Genomic DNA, 22463 nt, shown 5'->3' with positions numbered 1-22463 from the left:
GAGAATCTCAGGTTCACTAGCATGCATGTGCAATTCTGAGTTTTAAAACCACATGTACAGAGTACACTTCTACTGAGACAAAATAGACTCCTCCTGACTTCCGCTAGTTTATCATTTCACAATACAGTTAAAATACTTCATTTTCATGGAGAGATTTACTTTTAATCCAGAAGCAAACACCAAAGTGTATAACTGACAGAAACAGGGCTGGATATTTTTGGGGGTGGAGATGAATCCAAACAGCTACCTTATACTTACTCATGCTCAAGTGTACCAGAGTCAAAACTCCCTCAGAATATTTAGGTCCTGTCTTTTCCTTCAGTTCTCCAGATTATGCTGGTTTGAGAGATTTGTATAGCATTGGTAATGATAACCCAAAATACCAGAGGCATTCTTTACTATTGCTCACAAACTGCAATTTTGACATGCCTGGGACTAGCAACAGAACTTTGTTCACTAAGAGTTGCAGTGCTAAACCCCTCTTAATTATTTTTTAAATACACTCTAATGGCAATTGTGTTGAACTAAGCCAGCTTTGTTGTCAGCAGTTTTCTGTCCGTCCGAATGATCCTACCTGTGTAGGAGGCCGCAAAGTAGCCGTTTCAGAAAGGGAAAGAGTACTGGCTCTGTGCGACGATCCGCCACTGCTGTGGCAGCCCTTCTTCAGGTGCTCTAGGAGAATGGGATGCAGGAAATACTGCATTCCGCATCATCTTTCCACCCTCTATTCCTCACGCATTTCTGGCATAAATTAATGTTGACATTGTCAGCATTAATTTACAATATGCTGTGTGGGTTTTTTTCCCCCTCCATCATTTGAAACCCCCTTTAGGGGAGTTGAGGTGGCTGCAGCAAAGATACTATAGGAACACAGCTCTTTGAAAGGGCCATGGGGATGGGCAAGCAACAGAGCAGCACTAAATCTCTTTGAGGGTGACCTTGGCTTCGATAGACAGCCCAACAGTTTGCCTAAGAGTTTAGTGGGCCAAGCCTTAAGCCTGTTCTGCAGTGAAAGAAATCCCAATGGTTGAATGAATTATCAGGGAGAAACTTTATATACTCTAGCTTTGAAGAGTTTCTAATCCCACGCCTGGAAATACTCTATATGGGAACAACTTGGTTCTTCGTGTCTATCCTGGCTAATTGCATTACTCCACACATTGCCCTAGTCAACAGATCATATCCAGCCATCACATCCAAATCAAAGACACATCAGTCCTAATTTTACATTCTTTTATACATTGGTTTAAGGAAGATGACTAAGGGCATAATGCCATTTAAAAAATAATCTTCCATTATATGTTTGGTGGTATAGTAGGAAAAAGAATGAAGTCAGCTGACCGTACTTTTGAACATTTCTAGTCCAAACACAAGAAAATAGTTGCAAGTCTTCCACAGATAACATAATATAAATAATGCATTGCTTCTGCAGGTCCTGCTATTAATAAGTAATGATTGTATGGCACCTTCCAAACACCAAACCTAGTTACACATATGAATTAAGTTCAGCCTCAGAAACCACTTTTGAACAAAGTAAATATTTTCTTCACTTACACATGAGAAAAATGAAACAAATTGAGTAAATAAGATTTTACACAGTAATAAATGATGTAACATTCTTAAAACCATTGCAGGGTGTCTAGCATCCAAACTATCTTTATGTAATGTAACAAATACTTGAAAAGATTGCTAAACAGAAACTTAAGAATTAGCTGACATCCTTGCTTTATTCTTTGAAACTTTGAAGAGTTCCGTTCCCAGGCTCAGATCTTTTTTAAAAGTGTACTGAGTGGAAAAAACCGGATCATTTTAACCAGTTCTTGGGCCCCAAACCAAACCATGGTATTAGGCTACCTCTGCTTGTAAGTACAGCCTACCAAAATGATGGTCCGGTCAGCTGTGTGTCCCTGAGCATGCAGAGGAGAGCTATTCAGGCTCCACGGGCTCTCTTTAATGGTATTCCTATCTTTACATTAATTTCCTATTGAATGTAGAAGATATTTGCCTACAGCCTCTGTATCTTCAATATCTAGTATAAGGCACACTGCTTTTCATCAAAATTACCCTCTCTCCCAGACGTCTTAGAGGGATACCCTCAATAGCCTAAACTCCTCCTCTTTTCTATTTTAATTGATATCAATATTTCTATGGTCAGCAGTAACTATGAATCAATCCTGCAAACAAGATTTGATTACAAACTTCTCTTTGCTCTAAAGCATTTAAGAGGCAAACACAAGGGGATGAACAAATCCATAGGATAACAGCTCATGGATACCATCATCTGTGTTTGCAAATGCTCTGTAAAGAAATAACATTAAGTAATGGATTTGTAATAATAATAAATAATGACAAGTTAGTGACTGGCAAGGCCACAACCAGTTTCACAAAGGCTAATAAACAATGATCAGAAGTCATTACTATCTGATGATTATTATCTGTCCCAAGGTAACAAATAATTACAAAGTGCGAGGTGGAGTTGCATAACCAGTGGATCCTAAACAACAGACAGGCTTTAGCTTTTGTAAAAGGCAAGCAAGTTCTCCTTCCCCAAAGTTTTTAACCACCTTCTTCTTAAAACAAAAGTAAGATGAAAGGGCCACAGTCAATGAACTACCACAGCAACCTAGACGAGAACTCTTTTTGCAACCCTGGCGCTGGCAGTGCTCTCCCAACTCTTTAGCTGCCTATGCCCTGCTTGTGAACAGAGAACATATTGAATCAGGAATGTTCTTCAAGACCAAGATTCTCGTGAATTCCACTACAATCTTGCAGCCTCAGGGAGAAGAGGCATCAAGAAGGAGGAGTGCAATATATCCTGCATCTCTTAGCTAAACCGCAACTGGTTTTCTCAGAATCCTGTCTAAATCCTGGCAAACAAACTAGCCATAATCATTTTAGAATAATTTCAACACAAGATGCTTCTAGTTGAAATGCAAATTTAGTATGTTAATACTTCTTCAGAAGAACTATGGTGTTCACATTTTTCAGCTGTTAGTATAGCACACTACCTAGGAAAGGTGATATAGCTCCTAATTTCAATTAAAAAAAAATAATAAAAATCAATACTTAAAGCTGCTAGCCTTAAACACATACTGACATATAATCCTAGATTTTGCAGGCCAAAAATACATTGTCTCTAGGTCTGGAGAGGGATTACATTACTGTCCACGTCTTTTTGTTGCTACTCAAATACTATAGGATGTTTCTTCAGATTTACCAACGAGGTCTCATGACTCGTATCTTACCATAAGTGCAGTTGGCTTTTCAATTCTGTAATTCACTACACCACCTCTTCAGACCCCTTTTCTGTAAGCACATTTTGCAAAAAAAACTCACTTGAGCCTATGACTTAGACTTAAGCCTACAGATACTTGAAATGCAGAATTTCTCCCCCAAATCTGAGCCAGCAACATCTTACCCAGCGCAGATTAAATATAGAAAAAATAAATTAATATTTTACAACACAAAATACTAAGCAACTTCTGAACTGATGAGAAGAATTTGTTTAGTCAACTGGGGACTGGAACATTTAGCTCAGGGCTATTACAGTTACAAATGTGGAAATAAAAACCGATAACTATCTGCTCCAATCCTGATCTTTTTGCACCATTTTCCGTTCTCCATTTAAATGCACTGAAATCAAAAACTTTACCCCATCCTAAGAATGGTTTAAGTTAAATCAGGGTGAGACCCAGCGGAATCCCTCTGTCATTTTGCTTCCACTTAACATTTTGTTAGTCACTGGCTAACTGAAGGTTTAGGCACATGCTCATTAGCAAACACCTGCCATAGTTTAAGACATTACCATCTTCCTGGAGAAGCTAACTGCTGCCACCCCCAAACCAGCAAAACAGAATGCATTTGGCCTCCTCATCTGCTTCAGTGTGAAGTCTTGCAGCTTAGTTAAGTAGCAAGGCAATAGCATTTTAAGCCACAGCTGTTTGCTAAATGAAAGTGTGCCTAAGTTCTTAAACACCGTGTTACATATACGTTGAGAAGCAGATTCTCTGCTGCACCAGCAAGGTGGCAAATTCCTCAGGGAAATCAATTCTGGTTTCTCAATTCACTAGCTAGTTTTCTGTTAAAACACTAGAGTAATACAGAGACCGCTCTGGACCCTGAGAACTGGCAAGATCCCAAGGAGCTCATCTACCATCTAGGACTGTGCATTTACCAAACTCATCTCTCTCTCTGACATAGCACCTTACCACAAATCCAGGAGGAAGGCAGGCACAGAAGTGGATGGTACTGATGCCAACTATGCCTTCTTTGCAATACCGTAACAGCTTAAAGAAGGGTGAGATAGAATAGAGGGGCAATTGGGAAACAAGAAAACATGGTGGTGCTGAGATCTTAACATTCCCAGGGAAAAGAAACACATTAAGGTAAGGGAGAGGACAAGTACATGGAGATCAAGCTTCCAGCAGACTTCACCTGCCTGGTGTGATGAATTTCACATGGCATTCAGCTGTGCTTCGCCATGCTGCATGTCCTCAGTAATCAGCCCTCACCTACTGGCAGGCAGAAGGGTTTGGGCTGCAAGTCAGCCTGCTGTCACCGCTGCTTGCTGAGCATGAAGTCATGTGGCCAGTCTCCTCCTGTAGGGAATATCTTCTTGCATTGGCACTTTCCCATCATACCAAACAGCACAGAGGAAAAGGTTATTTGTCTTTTGAGATACTAGGAATAAAGTCTAGTCTCCTCAATCCCTGCTGACACAGTTTGACAAAAATACTGTTTCTAGTCCCTACTTCTCAGCAAAGCTAAGGTCACGCAGTGTTTTCAAGTTTGTAGTTTACAGTAGATGCAAATTATTTGTCCATAAGTAGACTAATAATAGTGAAAAATCACACAGAGTACCACAAAACTTAATGAGTAGGAAGAAAGGAGAAGAGGTAATGCCTGAAGGGAAGCAGCTTATATTTCCACACAAAAAAGCTGAGGAATGCACCCTCAACAAGAAACCTGAGTGCACTCAACAAGTTTGCAGATGATATAAACCTGGAAGGAGTGGCTGATACACCAGATGGTTGTGCCACCTTTTGGAGGTACTAGCTTGACAGGCTGGACAAGTGGGCAGAGAGGAATCTCATGAAGTTCAAAAGGGGAAATGCAAAGTCCTGCATCTAGGGAGGAATAGCCCCAGCACATCCTGGGGGCCTACCAGCTGGAAAGCAGCTTTGCCAAGAAGGACCTTGGGATCTTGGTAAACAAGCTGGCCACAAGCCAGCAATGCACCCTCACAGCCAAGACGACCAACATTAGGAAGATTGTTGCTAGCAAGCCTGGAGACATGATCCTGCACCTCTACTCAGTACTGGTGAGGCTGCATCTCATTCAGGGCTCCCTGGTACAAGAAAGATCTGGGCTTACTGGAGCGAGTCCAGCACAGGACCACAAAGATGATTAAGGGACTGGAGCATCTGTCATATGAGGAGAGGCTGAAAGAGCTGAGACTGTCTAGCCTGGAGAAGAGAAGGCTCGGGGGAATCTTATCCGTTTGTACAAATGTCTGATGGGTGGGAATGAAGTTGAAGAAGCCAGACTCTTCTCAGCAGTGCCCATTGACAGGATAAGAGGCAATGGGCACAAATGAAAAACAAAACAAAACAGAAAATTCCATCTGAACACAAGAAAACAATTTTTTACTGTTAGGATGGTCAAACACTGGCACGGGTTGCCCAGAGATGTTGCCTGAACAACCCGCTCTAGCTCACCCTGTTTGAGCAGTGAGGTTAGACTAGATGATCTCAAGAGGACCCTCCCAACCTAAATGGTCCTATGAAAGTATTGTAACATGAGCATTTGCTGTTTCCTGAACATGGTATTCATGTCTGGTTTTATGGGAGTAGTTCACAGAACATAAATATTCCACTCCACTGTTTTAGCTACTAGGACTCTTCACTGAAAACACCCTTATGATAACCAGAGTTCTTTAATGTCCAAATACTTATTTTTAAAATTCCTACTGGTTTATGAGCTACTTTCTAACAGAAAACATTCACTAATCATTCCAAAACTATGGCTGGTGTTCTACTCCCTCACTGTTCTTCCCTCAATATGGTTCCTACCCTGAAGATTTTACAAACTAAATGAAGCTACAAGATAACTGCAGAGCAGGTAGAAGAGTGACTGTATTTTTAACCCCTCTTAAAATGCACGCACCAGAAGTTGGCTCTCTTTTTTCCTTAGACTTAGGCTCTTAGACATTCGCAAAGTATCTTTAGCTCCACCTTTCAGCTGGGGACGCCCACTCTGCCTCCAACAGCAGCACATGGTGGTTCACTAACAAAGCTAGATGTAGAATTTTAAGGCTGCTGTTCCCAGCAAACCATTATCACCGACACATACCTGATGTGTAGGTAAAGTGGCCACAGGATTTATTTGCTCTTCTTGCTAACCTGAACCCGCGTTTCCTTTGTGCAATTCTCTTCTTCTACCACTAAGCATACAGCTTACTCATATATCCCCTCCTTTATGTTGGCTGCTTGCCCTAAAGGTTCCTATTTCATGGAAATTCATGAGGTACCCATATAATTTGACTTCTTGTTACTCTTATTCGCGTTTAGACTTTGGGACGGATACTGCTGTACACTGAGAAACACCCGTTGATTCCAGCAGCTCAACGCTGCATAGAGGTCATGGTGGCTCTCGGCAAAGAGTAGCATGCTCTTGCCTGCAGAGGGAGTAACGTTCCCATGCAACACGCTCTCGCACACCTCTTTCCCCCCAACTGGAGCTACAAACAAACAAAATGAAGGGGTTGCAGGGCAGGGGGTTTGCCCCTCTGTATGCTTCCCTTCTCGAAAAGCAACTGTGTGAATGAAGAATTGAGGGTCTGAGAATGGAAGAATATACTAGAAAGCATTTGAGTGAATCTGTTTATCCCTTTGTATATGTCCCACAAAAAACCCCACACATTTTTGTATTAAAGAAGAAAGTGGGGAAGAGAGAAGCCAAAGTGCTCTTAAAGTAAAGGGAGGAGTACTTTTTCCATATTTCCTACACAGGGAGGATTTTACACGAGCCAAATCGGTGGAAACTGGCAGGAGCCTGAGCAGTAAGTATTCCCTGCCTGGCCAGAGAAGGTACACATCTCCCACTTAGTCTTGTGAAGGTCACCAAACAGAGGACAAAAGGGAAAAATCACAGTGAATTACTATTAGAGAAGAGGTGCAGCAAGGCAGTTGACCTGTGCAAGGCCTATCAGATTTAAGATGTTTTTGTTGGGTTTACTTGGAAATCTTTATTATATTTGGGAGGTTTTATTCATTCCAATGTATTGAATGGCAACTAATGAGAAAACAAGTAAGCCTTCCTGGTCTCAATAACCATTAAGTTAGGTGGCCTGTAGTCCAAAGATCCAAGAACAGTGGCCATCAGAAACAAAACCTTTTGCTGCTTTGTGAACCCTACAAGAGATATATCAAGTCAACTCAGGAGGGAGGTACTGGGATGCTTTTATTTACATGGGGGGGGGGGGGGGGGGGAGCAAAAATCAGTGGCTTTTAAATCATCAGCTGAGTAGCAAAACAATTGGGAAGAGGGCCAAGAAGGTACTCAAGTGCAGCTTTCCAAGAGAAAACAACACTGGAGAACGTACCGCAGCAGAGCAGAGATTAGGAAGAAACAGTGTGGAACATCTTTCTGATCTTCTAATGTAAAAAAAAAAGAAAGTCTGCTCAGTGGAGAAGAGTAATGCAGAAAATGTGATGGCAACTCTCCTGTTCAGGGCTTATCAGGTTTATACAATTCATACAAGCCTCCAGTCCCCACAGCTGTGATACCACCTCAGACATAATTACTTCTGCTGCCCAACTGGGTATGCTCATCAAGGAAGCTGGGTCAAGTCTGACCCTCACCTACTTCCCTCCCTTCCATAGCTTATAATCAACTTATTAAAAGTGTTGAGAGCTCATCACACTCTTCACTGGAGAATAAAAAAAATATGAAGACTGTCATCCTCCATTGCTGACATTGTTGGAAACTGTCACAACACGTGATCTTTTACCAAAGGTCCTGCTTTATGGTCTCAGTGCCTATATATTATTAAAGAGAATAAAGTCCAACAAGTTACCTGGAGCTAGATACTCCAGGTTCCAAAATACAAAACAAAAAAAGAAATTAAAACATCACCCACAAACCACCCAAAAACTCCCAGAAGATGCTAAAAAGATGAAGACATTATAAGTTGCAAGGAAAGTCTTAATACTTTCTGGCTTGACAGCTCAAACATTTCAGCTGACTGAAATTGTCACCCCATCATGTAAGAAGAGAGAATATCTGACTTATAAATCTTTTAAACTCAGGGGCCCTCTCTCTTCCCTAGGTTACCTCTGAACTCTTGCCTCATCCAGTTCTTCACTCCTCCCTGTTTCTCCCATTTTGTCTTTATGACTGAGGCACATCCCTCCCCTTCATCTTGCCCAGAACATTCTTATAATCTACATGAACACCTAAACTTTATATTCATCCTCTGATCAATGATCCTACCTAATTCAAAGCTTCTAGCTTGATCTGTTGCTAAAAATCAACTGTCCTTACCAAACTCCTTCCCATGTGCAAACTGCTGTGTCTTCAACAACTTCCTGTAATATGAAGACTTTTCTGTCCAGTGTCTTTCCAAATGGGCTGCCTATACTTTTCAAACTGACTTTCTCCAACAAATTGCTCATGTCCAGGCCCTGCTAAAGTCTCCCATTATCTCAGTGACACCGTCCCCAGCAAAGCTTCCCATACCACCAAGTGTCTTTTTCTTTTTAGCTGCTCCTTGTACAACCAAACCTTAGGTTTTTACTGGCACAGTAAAGCCACCTTATATACAATGTGGTAACAAGTGATCTTGCCACATAGTTAGGAAGGAAAAAAAATACTAAAGCAACCTTGAGGGCCTTTAGAGCTCTGTCCTATGGGACTGTACCTCCTCAGACCCCAGACTGAGGCAGCTATGCTAGCAGACATTTGGAGTGAAGAGGCTTCTTTCTTGGCCCATATCCAAGAGCCAGGCAACTCTTCAGGCCTTGCTCACCTGTCCTTTAAGACACACAACATCCTAACTCCTGTATTCGAAATCCTTTTCACAAAAGGGAGAAAGTCTGCTGAGGGAAAAGGCTATGTCAATATACAGAGGATGACAGTCACAAATGCAGAAAGATTAGGTTACAGGCCAATACTTGTTTCCTAGTGATAAGGTTAAGAATACTGGAGATAAGATAGTGACTTATTTATGGGTGCAGGAATAAAAATCCTGCAGGAATTTAAGTGATTTTTACATCTTACTAAGCAAGTACAAGCTCATCGTTCGATCAGCCCAAGACACGGCTACCTTTTGAAACCCACCACGCCTTTTTGATGCATTTGAACGCGAGGCACCCGGCATTAGGGGAGAAGAGACAGCACACCTAGAGCAGTACCGACTCTTCCAAAGCGCCCCTTTGGCTCTGCGGGTCCCTCTCCCAAGGTCTGAGGGCAGCCCCGGCGAGGGGCTCCCGCCTTTGCCCTTAAAAGCGGGGCGGCGGCGGGCACCCCTCTCCCCACCGCTCCCCTGCCCGGCCGGCGGGGCGAGCTCTGGGCATGCTCGGCGGGGCTGGGCCGGGTCGGGCCGGCCGCCGGGCCGCACCGGGGCGCTGGCGGCCTCCCCTCCCCTCCCCTGGCCCCGCGGCCGCCTTTGGTGGGGGGGTGGGCGGGGGGAGCTGCCCGCCAGCCGCGGGGCACCGTTCCAGGCGGTTCCTGAGGTGGAAGGCAGCGGTTCCAGCCGCGCTGCAGCGGGCGCCGAACGGGTCGCTCTGTGTGTGTGTGTGTGGGGGGGGGGTGTGTGCCCTCCCAGGACGGCAAAGCTTAAAGCAAAGCCGCGTTTGAGCGGGGACGTCTAGGTGATACGTGAAGGGAGCAGTAAATCATCTCATTAGCATGCACAATAGGCAGCGGGTTTAGAAGTGGCTTAAGGATATGCCCCATTGTGTTGCGATATTAGAGGTTATTGGGGCGATTCCGGCCCTAACTTCAGCTTTCCTTGCTTCTGTTGTTACCTCCGATTCTTACAGAGCGATTCTTAACATGGGTCTGGTGGAACCACGCTCCATTCAAAGGAAATGTTTAGTTTCCTTTGTGTTGAACAAAGTACCGTTAAAAAAGCCTCAAGTCCCCTGGAAAACATATGCGACAGTCTGTTATGTTACTATTTCTGCTCCTTAAAGTTAAATACGCTGAATCACTGAAAATTAGATGATTAAAGCAAAATTTCAGGCAGGCCTTTAGCCACCACGTTATGGAAACTGTAGTAATGTCAGCTTTTGAGTAAATTAACACAAGAATTGGGGGGAAAAAAGCCAGCTCAGAAGAATTCATCAATGCCATCTTAAAAATAACCCAAGCTGGCTGGTAGTTTATTTGTGTGGCTCAATTTGTGCCTCACCATGTGCTCAAAGATGCTCTGTTTAGCAGCCAACTTTTCCCTTTTGCTTAATTAAAACTACAACGTGAGTAGCAATGTTTAAAAAAAAAACACATAGTAGAACAGCATGTCCACCTGCACTTTTAAAGTCTCCCCACATACTCGCTACTAGATTCTCAGTGAACCAAAGCTGTCCCTTAACAACTCTTGAGCTTCCCCAGTCCGATACCATATAAGATCTGCCACTGGACTTGAGCAGTAGGTTTCACTTGGGCCATTTTCATGTGGGTTTAGCTGTGGAACTGCTCATTATTAATGCAGAAGATGCGAATTAACAAAGATGATGCAAATGACACTCTAGAGGTATGAAATTCACCCATTAATCTCAAACCGGTTAAATGTGTAAATGCTAATGCTGTTAACCATTCAATTGCCAAAAAGTTTTCTGGTGGTGCAATTTCTATCCCAGACCTTTCTTCACAAAGTATTCATGAATGTTACTACCAACCAGGAAAGCAGCAGCTGCTCTCTGTGCTAAAACGCACACACTCCATAGCAGCGTCAGAGAAAGAATTAGGCACAAAAATTAGGAAATAGATAATCCCACATGGTAAGTTACTGTGGTTTAGTACATTGCTGCTCATCAGCTGAGCATCCCTAAGTGCTCTTGTGCACCCTCTTAGACTGTTGTAACGACAAGTACAATGTGTTAGACTAAAATACCTTCGCTTCACTTTGGTTTTTTAGTTCTACCATTTTTATTACCTTTTGGTGACCATTTACTGAGCATCTAGAAAATTGCTACTTTTACCACTGAAAACAGGGAGTGATTTCCTCAGGTCTGCACCTTCTACTTGTTCATTTGATTTTTTTAAGTTGGTCATAGCAATGGCATTGCTCATGCAGTCACACTTGAATGTGAGAAAAAGCATCACACGATGCACAAATACAGAAAAAATCATTTAAAAACCAGTTCTTTTTGTAGTCCCACCTCTAGGGCAGAATCCAGAATTATGTTAGGCTACAGAGGTCCCTACATAGCTCATGACTGTATGTGCCTCAGAACCGGATCTGTGACCAACCCACACACTGAGAAGCTGCCTAGGGCTAGTAGAAAATGGATTTTACTCTTACTAGTTGCTTATGCATTTTCCTCAACAAGTTTCCCCATCCTACATAGCCAAATATCAGGTAATACAGGCACACTTTATAAAGTGTAAGTTATGGACTGGAAAGAGCTCCTTCAAGAAAGAAACTGAACTTCGCTCACCTTTATCCTGGAGTTCACTAACCAGTGGCCTGCAGTATGGAAGACTGTGTGTCATCAACTCTTCTTTTAGCTTCCTCCCTTCTCCTCCGCTCCTTTGATCTGGAAGAAAACAGTAGCAACCAATGCCTTTTCTGAGCAGCCCAATCATTTACCACTGCCTCCATCAGTGGAGGCTGGTGGACATGTTCTTGATTGAGATCAGGCTAAACTACAATCACTGGTCAAACTGCGTACTACAGCTCAGACTCAGTTTGAATCTGGAAAACTTTTAACAATGAAAGCTAAGCTTAGGTGCTTCCAGAGTTAAATAGCAGCTGATACTTTTTTCCCTAATTGCAGTCTTAGGTGGAGATAAGGTACAGGTTGCGGGGGCGGGGGGGAGGTTTGAGCTTTTTTGTTTAGGTTTTAGGTTTGTTTTTCTTTTAACAACCGTTGAACACTAGACCCTGAACATGGTCTGGGCAGATAGAAGTGTGGGGCAACTCATTGTATCTTCTCCACCACCGCTTTCAATAGTTCAGGTTTTTTTCTGTGGAAGAGAAATAGTAATAACCTTTCCTGGGTGTTTGATGGAAACATCCTGTAAAGGTCTAGGACAAATGCTAAGGAGCTAAAGTAACAGGATTGTACCATTAGTCTTCAGCTAAATTCCTGTCAGTCTGTCTCAGACTGCATCTTCACTGCAGGGTAGTTCTCCTGGTCACCAGTCTCTCTGCCTCTCCATGCATCAGAATTTCCCTCTGAAGAAAACCAGGGAAGCCAGAAGACAATGCATACCAGCTGTCATTCCAACACAGGCTCAAGGGGCAATCAGGCTGCTCATCCATTGACCAAGAATTACAGGTGCAGCTGATCAAAGTATTATTTTTCCTCAGGGTTTTTGTTTGTTTGTTTTGGTTTTTTTCCCCCAGGAGTGGGTGTTAGGGAAAAAGGTGGATCAAATCCTGATGTTGAAATCCTACCAAGTATATTCCTGTTCTGCTTTAGAGGATGGGCCCACTAGCCAGTACATATATAACCTGGTCTGGGGTATTCAGCTGGACAGCTAAGTCAATGCTGCTAGAGAAAATTGACTTGTGATAAATCAACAGTCCTCTGCACACTTTTCCCAAGCAGTATTTTTTTCCAAATGAAGAACAGCTTTTCCTCAGACTTCTTAGTAGTCATGACCTCAAATTTTAACAGTTTCTTTTCAATTGTCCCAATGAAGCCACCAGTTCTGTGAACTTGTTTTCTAGGCTTGTATGTCTTTTACTGACTATCACAGCTCTCTGGAGACCAGCTAGACTGGAAACAGAAGAGAACTATTCTACAAAAAAAAATGTTCCCAAGAAGTATCTATAAACAGAAATGGCTATCATGTCAACATGAGATGAGAAGCCTGTATTACCACTGACATAGTACCAGCATTTTGCAGAAAGACCCTTTTCTGCTAAAAGCTCTTTTTTTTTTTTAAATCAGGTTTTTCTACTGAATCCGCAAATACTTTATGCGGTTATTTAATGCACTTAGGTCAGCAAGCAGTGCCTGAGGGGCTGAAGAGGAAAGAACTCACCATTCATTTGCTTGAATGGTCCTTCCATGCATCCATCCTCATCAGCCAAATCCTACTTTTTGAGTCAAACATTTTAAAAGCAAGTAGCACAGAGATTTGAGCCCTGCTTCCCATGCTGAAAACCTGGGAGAGGGAAGGAACTAGCTTCTATCATTGAAAAAAAAAACCCCAGAAGTAAGCAGTTCAGCTCTAAGCAGCAGCACAACTGTTGCACATTTGCCATAATTAGTAATTACAGTGAAATCCCGATCCCAGTTCAATCAATGACAAAATCCTCAGTGATCTGCTCATAGCTGGGGTTTTGCTCATAGAGGCTAATGATTCTAACTCTCATGCACCAAAGCAAATTTTTCCAAGGCGTGAGCCACTTTACTGTCCCCAACTGCTCTTTCCATCCCTTTGCCAGAAGTCATTTTCCCTGTAACAGAGTCAGCAGAATTAAACATATACCTTGACCTTAGCCACTACATTTTGCAGTCCAGGTGTTAAGACGCAGTCAGGCAAACTCAGCTAGCTGCTCCTGATCCTGATTAAGTGGTTGCTGACCCATTTCTGATGTCCTGGCACCCCCTCCTCCTGCTTCTGTTCCGTTGATTTCACTTTCTGCCTTACCATTTTCCAGTTCAGATTTCCAATCTTATTGTTTTAGGGGCTTTTTTTCTATTTTAAGACACACAAAACATAGGGTGATATACTGAGCTTTTGCTGGGGACTCTGCTGTGTAGATAGCAGCCTGCACCAGAGGAACACAGGTAAGCTGTCAGAGGTTGTGTGTCACCTCATAGTTAGTTCTCCCCTCTCAAACCAATTCCAGCTCATCTAGCCACTTTGTTGTTGACAGAGTTTCAGACATACAGTAGCATCAGATTTTGTTTCAAAGCTTTTTGAAATTAATGGAAGATACCAGCCTTGGGGAGTTTTAGGCAGTAGGTAGCAAATGCAAATTCTGCTAGTTTTCACTATGAGAGGGAGACAGTCATTTAACGTAACCTAGATTTCTCAGTTACCTGTTGTCAAAAGACAGCGTTAAGCGGTACAAGCTGGCAATCGTTCCCCATCCTGTGGAAGGCAGGATGAATTTCGCTGGAGAAGCCTTGCTCTCTCCATGGACTACAGAGGGAACTGAAAGACTGGTTCAGCCCAAACCATCAAATTTGTAGGTACCTGAACCTAGCTTAAAGGCAAACTCCAACTCTTAAAAATCAATTATCACTCCATAATTCATTTAGCTAAAAGGAATGCCATTTAACTAATAGGAGTGCTGTGTCCTAAGCCATCATGCCCAGTCTGACACAGCCTAGTAACATGGCATGGTTTGACGTTCAGCGGCAGTACAGTTTGAGCAAATATAAGCAATTGCCACCCACCTTGTCTATCATTCCTCCTTTTCTGCACCACACTAGCAAAAGCATTTGTGTAGCACACAGTGAACAAGACTGGACGACAGATGTTGCTAAAATTAACTCAGAAAAACAAAAACCCAAAGTCACTCATCATTCAGCTGGGTTCCCAAAGACCCCACAAACTGCACCTCTAAAGCTGAAAACAAGGGCTGCCTACAACTGAATAGCCATCAAAGCCATGTGGGTAAGACCACACACTGCCTGCAGCCCCTTAGGCTGTTGTATGCTATTAAACATTTCACTCTATTCTCTTTCTCCGTGCAGATCCCCATCTCTAAGAAAAGACTAACACACGCCGCACCTTACTAGGCTGTTGTGACCCTAAATATATTACCTATCATGAGCTGTTAATGTGTATGTTATTGCATAAGCTCTGTAAGTATGTACACAAGAAGAGCAACAGTATCAGAAGCCACCTGCTAGTCTCTCTTCCCATACCAAATCTATCCCTTCCGATTGCTCAGCACACTAGGCAAGTTACACAAAGGTCTGTTTGCTCACCTGCAGTTTATCAGAATTAACAGTTACCATGTTTGCCAATAATGCTTTGGAAGGCTTCTGTCATAGATCAGACTTCTGCGAGGAATATACTAGATCCACCACAGCCAGGAGGCCAGCACTACAGAAATTTCAGCTGCTGGATCCAGTAGATTTTCAGGACTCATGAATCCTAGTAAATACTCAGTGAAACAACCACTTTCTTCAGATAAGAAGTGCAGAACAGGTTGCAAATATCCTAGTACAGTGACCTGAGCAATTATACTTTCAGGTAAAATATTGATTTCTAGCCTGGCCCTGGAAGTCAGTCCTGCTGAGGTTTAGGGTTTCTTAGGCCAGATAAAGAGGATGCCTGCCCCCCCCCCCCCCCCAAGATGCAATTAGGTAACTTGCAGGTTTCTTGATCCGAATAAATCTGTCACTGTTTCTTGCTGGAGGACCCTCTTCTCACTGCAGCCATACTTCCTGCATTGCTGTACTGGCAGACTGCTTCCACGTCTGACAGAGATCAAGTAGCATAGCCCCAGCCATGAATTCCCAGATTATAAGTGAAATTATAGTATTAAAAAAAAAAAAAATCAAAGTGTTTCACAGGATGATGACTGGGACATTCAGCTATAGCAACCTCCTCTCAGACCCTGATGCTTTACAAGCCAAGACTTAGTTAGGCTGTGATAAGCCTTCTGACAGAAAGGCCCCCACCAGTGCCACTGCCACTTGCTGTCCCAGAAGTTCTGCACTAATCTGTATCTTGCTGCCTCATTTGCACAGCCACAGACCTCACCCTCTACTGTAACCTGTTACGCCACCTTCTGCTTTAGCCATTCTGTAACACTTACACAAGCTATTCTACTCAGTCTTGCTCTACTGATGAGAGCAGTTTACCTTCTGCATCAGACAATTACAAAGACTGCTTCTGCTCCTTCATCCCCCCCCCGTGGGGCAGGAGAAAGATCTGGGTCAGCAGTTTCCAAACTGGAAGGTCACAGGTCAGCTGAGTGACCTTGGAGGAGTAGGAATGTAAAGAGTAGGATGTTTTGCATCCATCACACTGTATGCCCATTTACAGCTTCTGTGAATTCAGTTTACCACCTGACTAAATACATTCCTGAAAGTTGCTTTAGCAACCCTTTCTGCAAATTAAAATGATACCTGTCACTGGCAATGAAGCTGAAGATAACCGAAGAGAAAGTAAAGAGGAAAAAACCCACAGTATTTACATATTATAAATACTTTGCCTGTCCTTTTCTCCCTCATTTGTGTTACTAATTGTTTTATGTTGGATTATTTGGCAAAAATTCTAGAGGTACCTACACACCTTTCTGCACTCTGATGAACTGAAACAAGTTGGAGGCCTCAGTGTTCTGCTAAGCAACATTCTTCACACTTTGGTGTAAAGCATATTTAGAGGAAACATAAATAAGCTAATCAATACTTTATACCTCAGTTAAATTACCACAAGCCAAAATGTGGTTCTGATTCTCTTTCTCTTTAGCTTGGACCCAATTAGTAAGGAAGTTAAGGCAGAGGGGAAAAAGCTTTGAGTTTTGAGGTTTTTATATCACTGGTTTACATTTTTTACCCTTCTTTACAGTGAAAGTTTAAAAAATAGAAAGTAGAACTTGTTTTTTGCCACAATCTCTGGATGGTGTTTTGAAATATTTAATTAACATACTACACAAAACAATGTAAATCAGACTGACTCCATCTGGTTTTTACTGGCTAAAGTAATGAAAAAATGTAATGGTAAAGAAAATGAAGGTTGAGATTAAAGAGGCCTACATTTAATGACAGGCTGAAGTTCAACTGTCATGTAATCGAAAATGTTTGAGAATGGACAATAATTAAAGTCAAGCAAAAGATGAAGCCCAGATTATTATAATGAGATATGATATGTTCTTCAAACTATTTGGAGGTTAATGTTACTTGGTTTCATATGGTTACGGGTAAGTAAGTACTGTACTACTATATAGTAAAAATAATGTAACTGGATACAGTCTGCTTCACAGTGACCCAAGGTTAATGGTAGTTGCTCTTAGTATATTTAAAAGGTTTAAAAGAGATGTAACAACCTCAGCATTACAAATCTAGTGCAATGGCACTAGAAAATGGCACTGAACAGGCTAGCATAATACTGGTGTTCTTGGTTCCATGAAAGCAGCTTCCAGTGTAATGTATGTTGGCTTTTATCTGTATAATTATACTGAATATGTCCATGAATTCTTTCATTCCTGAATGGCACCACCTTTTGAGTAATAGATCATTGGTATGCATCACTCTGATAAGGTATTACACTAATATATCATTAAAGCAACAGATGTATTAGTGTAATACATCACTGGGACAAAGCACTCTGATGATGATGTATTCCTGAAAAGATGGCACCATACAGAGAAGACGAGGCCCAGGAGAAGACTTTTGCTCAGTTTAATAGAATAAAAGGTATGCCTTCCTGGCACAAAAATGTGATGCTCCCTATAAAGATATGGCACCACTATTAATTGTATTCCCATTTGTATTGGTAATTTGAGGATCATATGGCTTGGAAAAAATTTACTGTAGTTGAGGAAAAGATGTAATTTAAAAACATAACCTGTCAGACTATTTCACAGTCCTTTCCTGTAATGTCTGATCTCCTCAGCCCTCCAAACACCTTATCAAAAACCTCACTGTGTTGAAAGCCTCAAGATGCCTACCTTGTTCTGAAGCAATGAGGCTATGGGAACAGTTCAGAGGTGCTGGTGATGACATGGCCTTGCAGAGTTCGCCCAAGGATGGGGCTCAGCTAGACAAACAGGCAGAAGCCAGGGAAATCCACTAATATTGGCTTTGGAGGCTCTTGCTGACTCACTGCTTCTGAGAGCAGGTATTATGCCGCAGCCCCCGTGCCAGCCAGCACAGGAGTTATACTTAAATAGAGAGCCACATGCAGCTCAAGAGGCACAGACTGGCCAGTTCTGTTCCAACCTTTGTGTATCAGCCTGCCTCAAGACTTCCCACAGCCAATGAATTGCATTCAAGCTTATGTAAAACCAAGGTGCTTTTTGAGATGAGTCAAATAAAAGAATATGTACTTTGAAAAAGGGTTCAGGAAGCTAAATAGTAGCAGTCCAGTCAATAGCATGTACAAAAAACCTCTCTGGATTCCAGAAGTCCCAGGTTATCTCACTTACCAGGATGTGTATCTGGGCAGCAATTCAGGGATATACTCCCTGGTCTTTGTTATTTCAAAGGAATTTCACATATTTAATTACAAAAGTGCATGCTGATGTATGAAACAAAGGTGAAGGCTGTGAACAATTAGTCCTCTGAAGCAGTCATCCTTTGTGTTTTATCCATTTTCAGTCCATAAAATTTCTCACACAAATTACAATTCAAATCATAAATGAATTAATCTGAAAAATCTTTAAAATAGTTGCTTAAACACAAAGGTCCAGATTACAATACCTTTAGTCATGCAGAGTTGTGCTGTATTCCTTAGCCCTCATAAGGCAAGGGAGTGTTCGGATGCAGTGCTGATCACAGCTGGGTCCTAAATGAAATTGATTTGAGAATTTAATAGTGAGTATATTGGCCATTTTCAAAATAACTCTGAACAACTGGAATATTAAGGGGTAAGAGCAGGATAGCTATGGAGAAAGAAAAAGGAAGAGAAAAATAAGCATAGAGAATGAAAAGAAAAGTGGTGGAAAGAAAGGAAATAAAAGAGCTAAGAGAAGAGTTTGAGTGGCAAGGATAGAAGAAAAAGGGGTAGAATCTCCCTGCCAATTTACAATGTTGACTTCAGTATTCAAAAGTTTTACTGTATCAGTTATAGGCGAATGCATGCACACACACATGGGCGTGTGCTTTTCAATGTATGGTAGAAGCAAATGGGCACACTGGACTGGATCTTACCACCTTATCTTGGTGGGGATACTAACACTTATACAAAGAAGGTATAATGTTTTACCAGATTAACATCATAAAGTTTTGCAGGGCCAAAATAACTACAGAAGGGGTAGGACAGATGAGAATCAGGATCATGAAGTTTTGGAAAGCTTTATTTTAGCAGTGTGGTATTGTGCCTCTTAAAAGGTTTTACTTTCAAAATTATGAAGTGATAAGGCAGTGATATTAAGATGAAAAAACAGCCTAACTGGATCTCTCTCTCTCTCTCTCTTAATAGGACTGATATGTGATGGGACTATATGTTAGTACTGTCACAATCAGGCCTACATGCTCTACTCAGGGGAAAGTGGGTGATGTAAAACAATTAATGTGTGGCATGTCTTCATATAATTTAGCTTTAGAGTAAAATTATTATCTAATTCTTCTCTTCACCAAATGCTCTCCAGCAATCTTCTATTATTCTATCAGAAATAATTGCATGATTGTTAGATAGCAAAAGACACAGGGTTGTTTTTTTCTTTTTTTTTTTATCAAGTGCATTTATTTCTCACATACAAAATACAGCACCAAATTCTCACTCCCTGTAAATGAAATTGTCTTTAACGGACCTATGTTGATTTACTGTAGCTGAAGATCTGTTTCACAATGTGGCATTTGATTGGTATCAGAGAAAGGGAAGCAGATGCATTCATTATTTCAGTACAGTAGCACCTAGAAATCAAAAAGAAGGATAAGCACAGTTATCCTTATTAGGCCCTGGAGAAATGAAAAATACAAAACTACTTACTGACATGTAAGCCTTACCATCTAGGATTTTGTTTTGGTTTGTGACCCACTTTCACAAATGATCACAACCCAGTGCTTTGCAAGTCTGAGCTGAACAGGTACACCATGGAGGGAGATCATATGTAATATTTGAAGCCTTCCCTTTGCTTTTTTAAACAGATGAGCATCTGCCTAAAAACTTAAGCCCCAAAGTCAGCTATGCATTTTACAATTACTCAGCTCTACAAAAGAAATACTACAGGATTATCATTGGTATTATAATCTGGTCAGTCTCCATGCAGATTTGCTCTTACTTTGCAGCAAGAACCTAGAAATAGGTAACTTCCAAGATGATATCTTTTCTACAGTGGTTATCAACCTGTGGTCTGCAGAACTCAGGGAGAACTAAGGGACCTGCAAAAGGAAATTCAAGGAAGCACACTTATTCTAAGTAGGTTTAATTTGCCATACACCTACACTGGAAATCAAAAAGGATTTAACAGCACTGATTTATGTGAGATACAGATTTAAGTGAGATACAGATTTACATTCTTATAACCATCCTAAATATTTCCTTTAGCAGTTTCTTCCATGTTTTACTTGTCTTCTATCCGATGCTCTATACTTTTCTTTCAGTTGGAAACTGACACTGTGCTTTTAAGTTTTTTTAACGCAGAATCAAATTATGCAGTAAGTCTCTGTAGAACCTGTCACAACTCTTTCCTTGAATTCCACGATGGCCAAGAATGCCTCTAATAAAAGACCATTCAAACATAAGAAACACTCTGGGTTAAGACCAATGATCCATCCAGCATGGTATTGTGTCTCTGACAGCACGAAAAAGTATGGGGTGGAGGGGGTGTTCTGGCAACTGTTTCCATTTTTTCATCCTTGGAGCTCTACAGCAAGTAGTAGGCACACCTGGGTGCTTTCCTCTGTTTCCCTCCACTTCCCTATCTATATATTATTGATACTCTGACCCTTATGCTGCTTCCTTTTTTTAGCTCTTGCACCATAAGTTGTTTTTGCATCCTCAAACAGTTTTGGTTTTTTTCTCCTTTATTTACTTTTCCTTTAGATCTTTCTCCCTGGGAAGTTTTGTGGGGGTTTGGCTAATGCCTGGCCCACAATGGAGAAGCCAGTGAGGATAACAACAAAAGGAAAAGCTGTTTAGGGAGATCAGCCCTCTGATCATCTTCATGGCCCTCCTCTGGACTTGCTCCAACAGGTCCATGTCCTTCTTATGTTGGGGACCCCAGAGCTGAACACAGTACTCCAGGTGGGGTCTCACGAGAGCAGAGGGGCAGAATCACCTACCTTGACCTGCTGGTTATGATTCTTTTGATGCAGCCCAGGATATGGTTGGCCTTCTGGGCTGAGAGCACACATTGCCAGGTCATGCTGAGCTTCTCATCAACCAACACCCCCAAGTCCTTCGACTCAGGGCTGCTCTTAATCCACTCATCGCCCAGCCTGTATTTGTGCTTGGGATTGCCCCAACCCATGTGCCTCTCCCCTCACCCTTCTCTCCAAACTGAAGGATACAAGCTTTTTAAAGTGTCTCTTCACAAGGCTGGTGCTCCATCATCACAAGCATTTTGACTGACCTTTTCTGTATCTTCTTTAATTACACTGACCCCTTCTTGAGATGTGGAAACCAGAACTGCACACAGTACTGTATATGTGGGTGCATCACAGCTTTTTATGGTGACAAAATGTCATCTTTCTTTTGTACTAAGTGCTTCCCTTGGGGTTTTTTAGTTTTGTTTGATTTGGGGTTTTGGTTTTGGTTTTGTTTTGTTTTTTTCTGCCACAGCACCTTGAGCTCATAATTTCAGAGAAGTGACAGCAATGACTCCAAGATCTCTTTCCTGAATTCAGGAGTTCAGCACCTCAGTTCTGAGTTCAACATCGTGTAGGTAGGGATTAGATTATTTTTCATTAGATCGCATTTATCTGCACTAAAACCTGTGACGCAAAATCAGTTAATAACACCTGCAAACCTGAGGATTTCACTGTTCATTCCCTTCTCCAGCTCTTTTATGAAGATACTGAATGAAACTGGTCCCAGGACCAGTTCCTGGGGGACCTTACTGCTGACTCTTCTCCATCCTGAGAAATGCCCATTAATCCTTATTCTTTCCTTCCCATACTTTCTCCAGTTTTCAGTCCATACAAGGATCTTTCCTCCAGTCTTACTGCAATTTACTTTCTTTAATAACCTTAGGCAGCTGGACTAGATGATGCAGGTCCCTTTCCAATTGGAACTATTCTGTTCTGTTCTGTTCTATTCCATTCTATTCTATTCTTTGGAATCTTGGCAAAGGCATTTTGAAAGTCCAAATATATTATGTCCAATGGATCCCCTTTATCCATATTCTTATTGTCACCATCAAAGAACTTCAACTTAGTGAGGCAGTATTTCCCTTTACAGAAGCCAACCTGACTCCTTCTCAGGATGCCAAGTTTATCCATGTGCTCACTAACCTTATTCCTCATTATTATTATTAGAGATGGTACTCTACCATTATGCTAGGACTGACAGTAAGGCTCACTGGTCTGTAGCTCTCAAGATCCCATCCAGAGCCCTTTTGGTGGATGGAAGCTGGCAATTTTGTAGATGGCCATGCTCCCGCCCTCCAACAGAGGCTCTTTGTTATTATATTACACATCATGGCCAGCAGTTCT

General features: G+C 41.8%; 1 protein-coding gene across 1 annotated transcript in view; it reads left to right on the top strand.

The window, feature by feature from the left end:
- The first annotated feature begins 9515 nt into the window (after nt 1-9515).
- The window catches only part of LSM6 (LSM6 homolog, U6 small nuclear RNA and mRNA degradation associated), a 57340-nt gene continuing 44392 nt past the window's right edge, over nt 9516-22463 (top strand). The window contains exon 1 of the mRNA XM_075024211.1: nt 9516-9521. The gene's annotated coding sequence lies outside the window, so the exon portion shown is untranslated. The remainder of the gene's footprint in view (nt 9522-22463) is intronic.

This window comes from Buteo buteo, chromosome 1, assembly GCF_964188355.1.
Source record: "Buteo buteo chromosome 1, bButBut1.hap1.1, whole genome shotgun sequence".
Classification (NCBI taxonomy): Eukaryota; Metazoa; Chordata; class Aves; order Accipitriformes; family Accipitridae; genus Buteo; species Buteo buteo.
The sequence above is the reverse complement of the archived record's forward strand: the minus strand, read 5'-3'. Positions and strand labels throughout refer to the sequence as shown.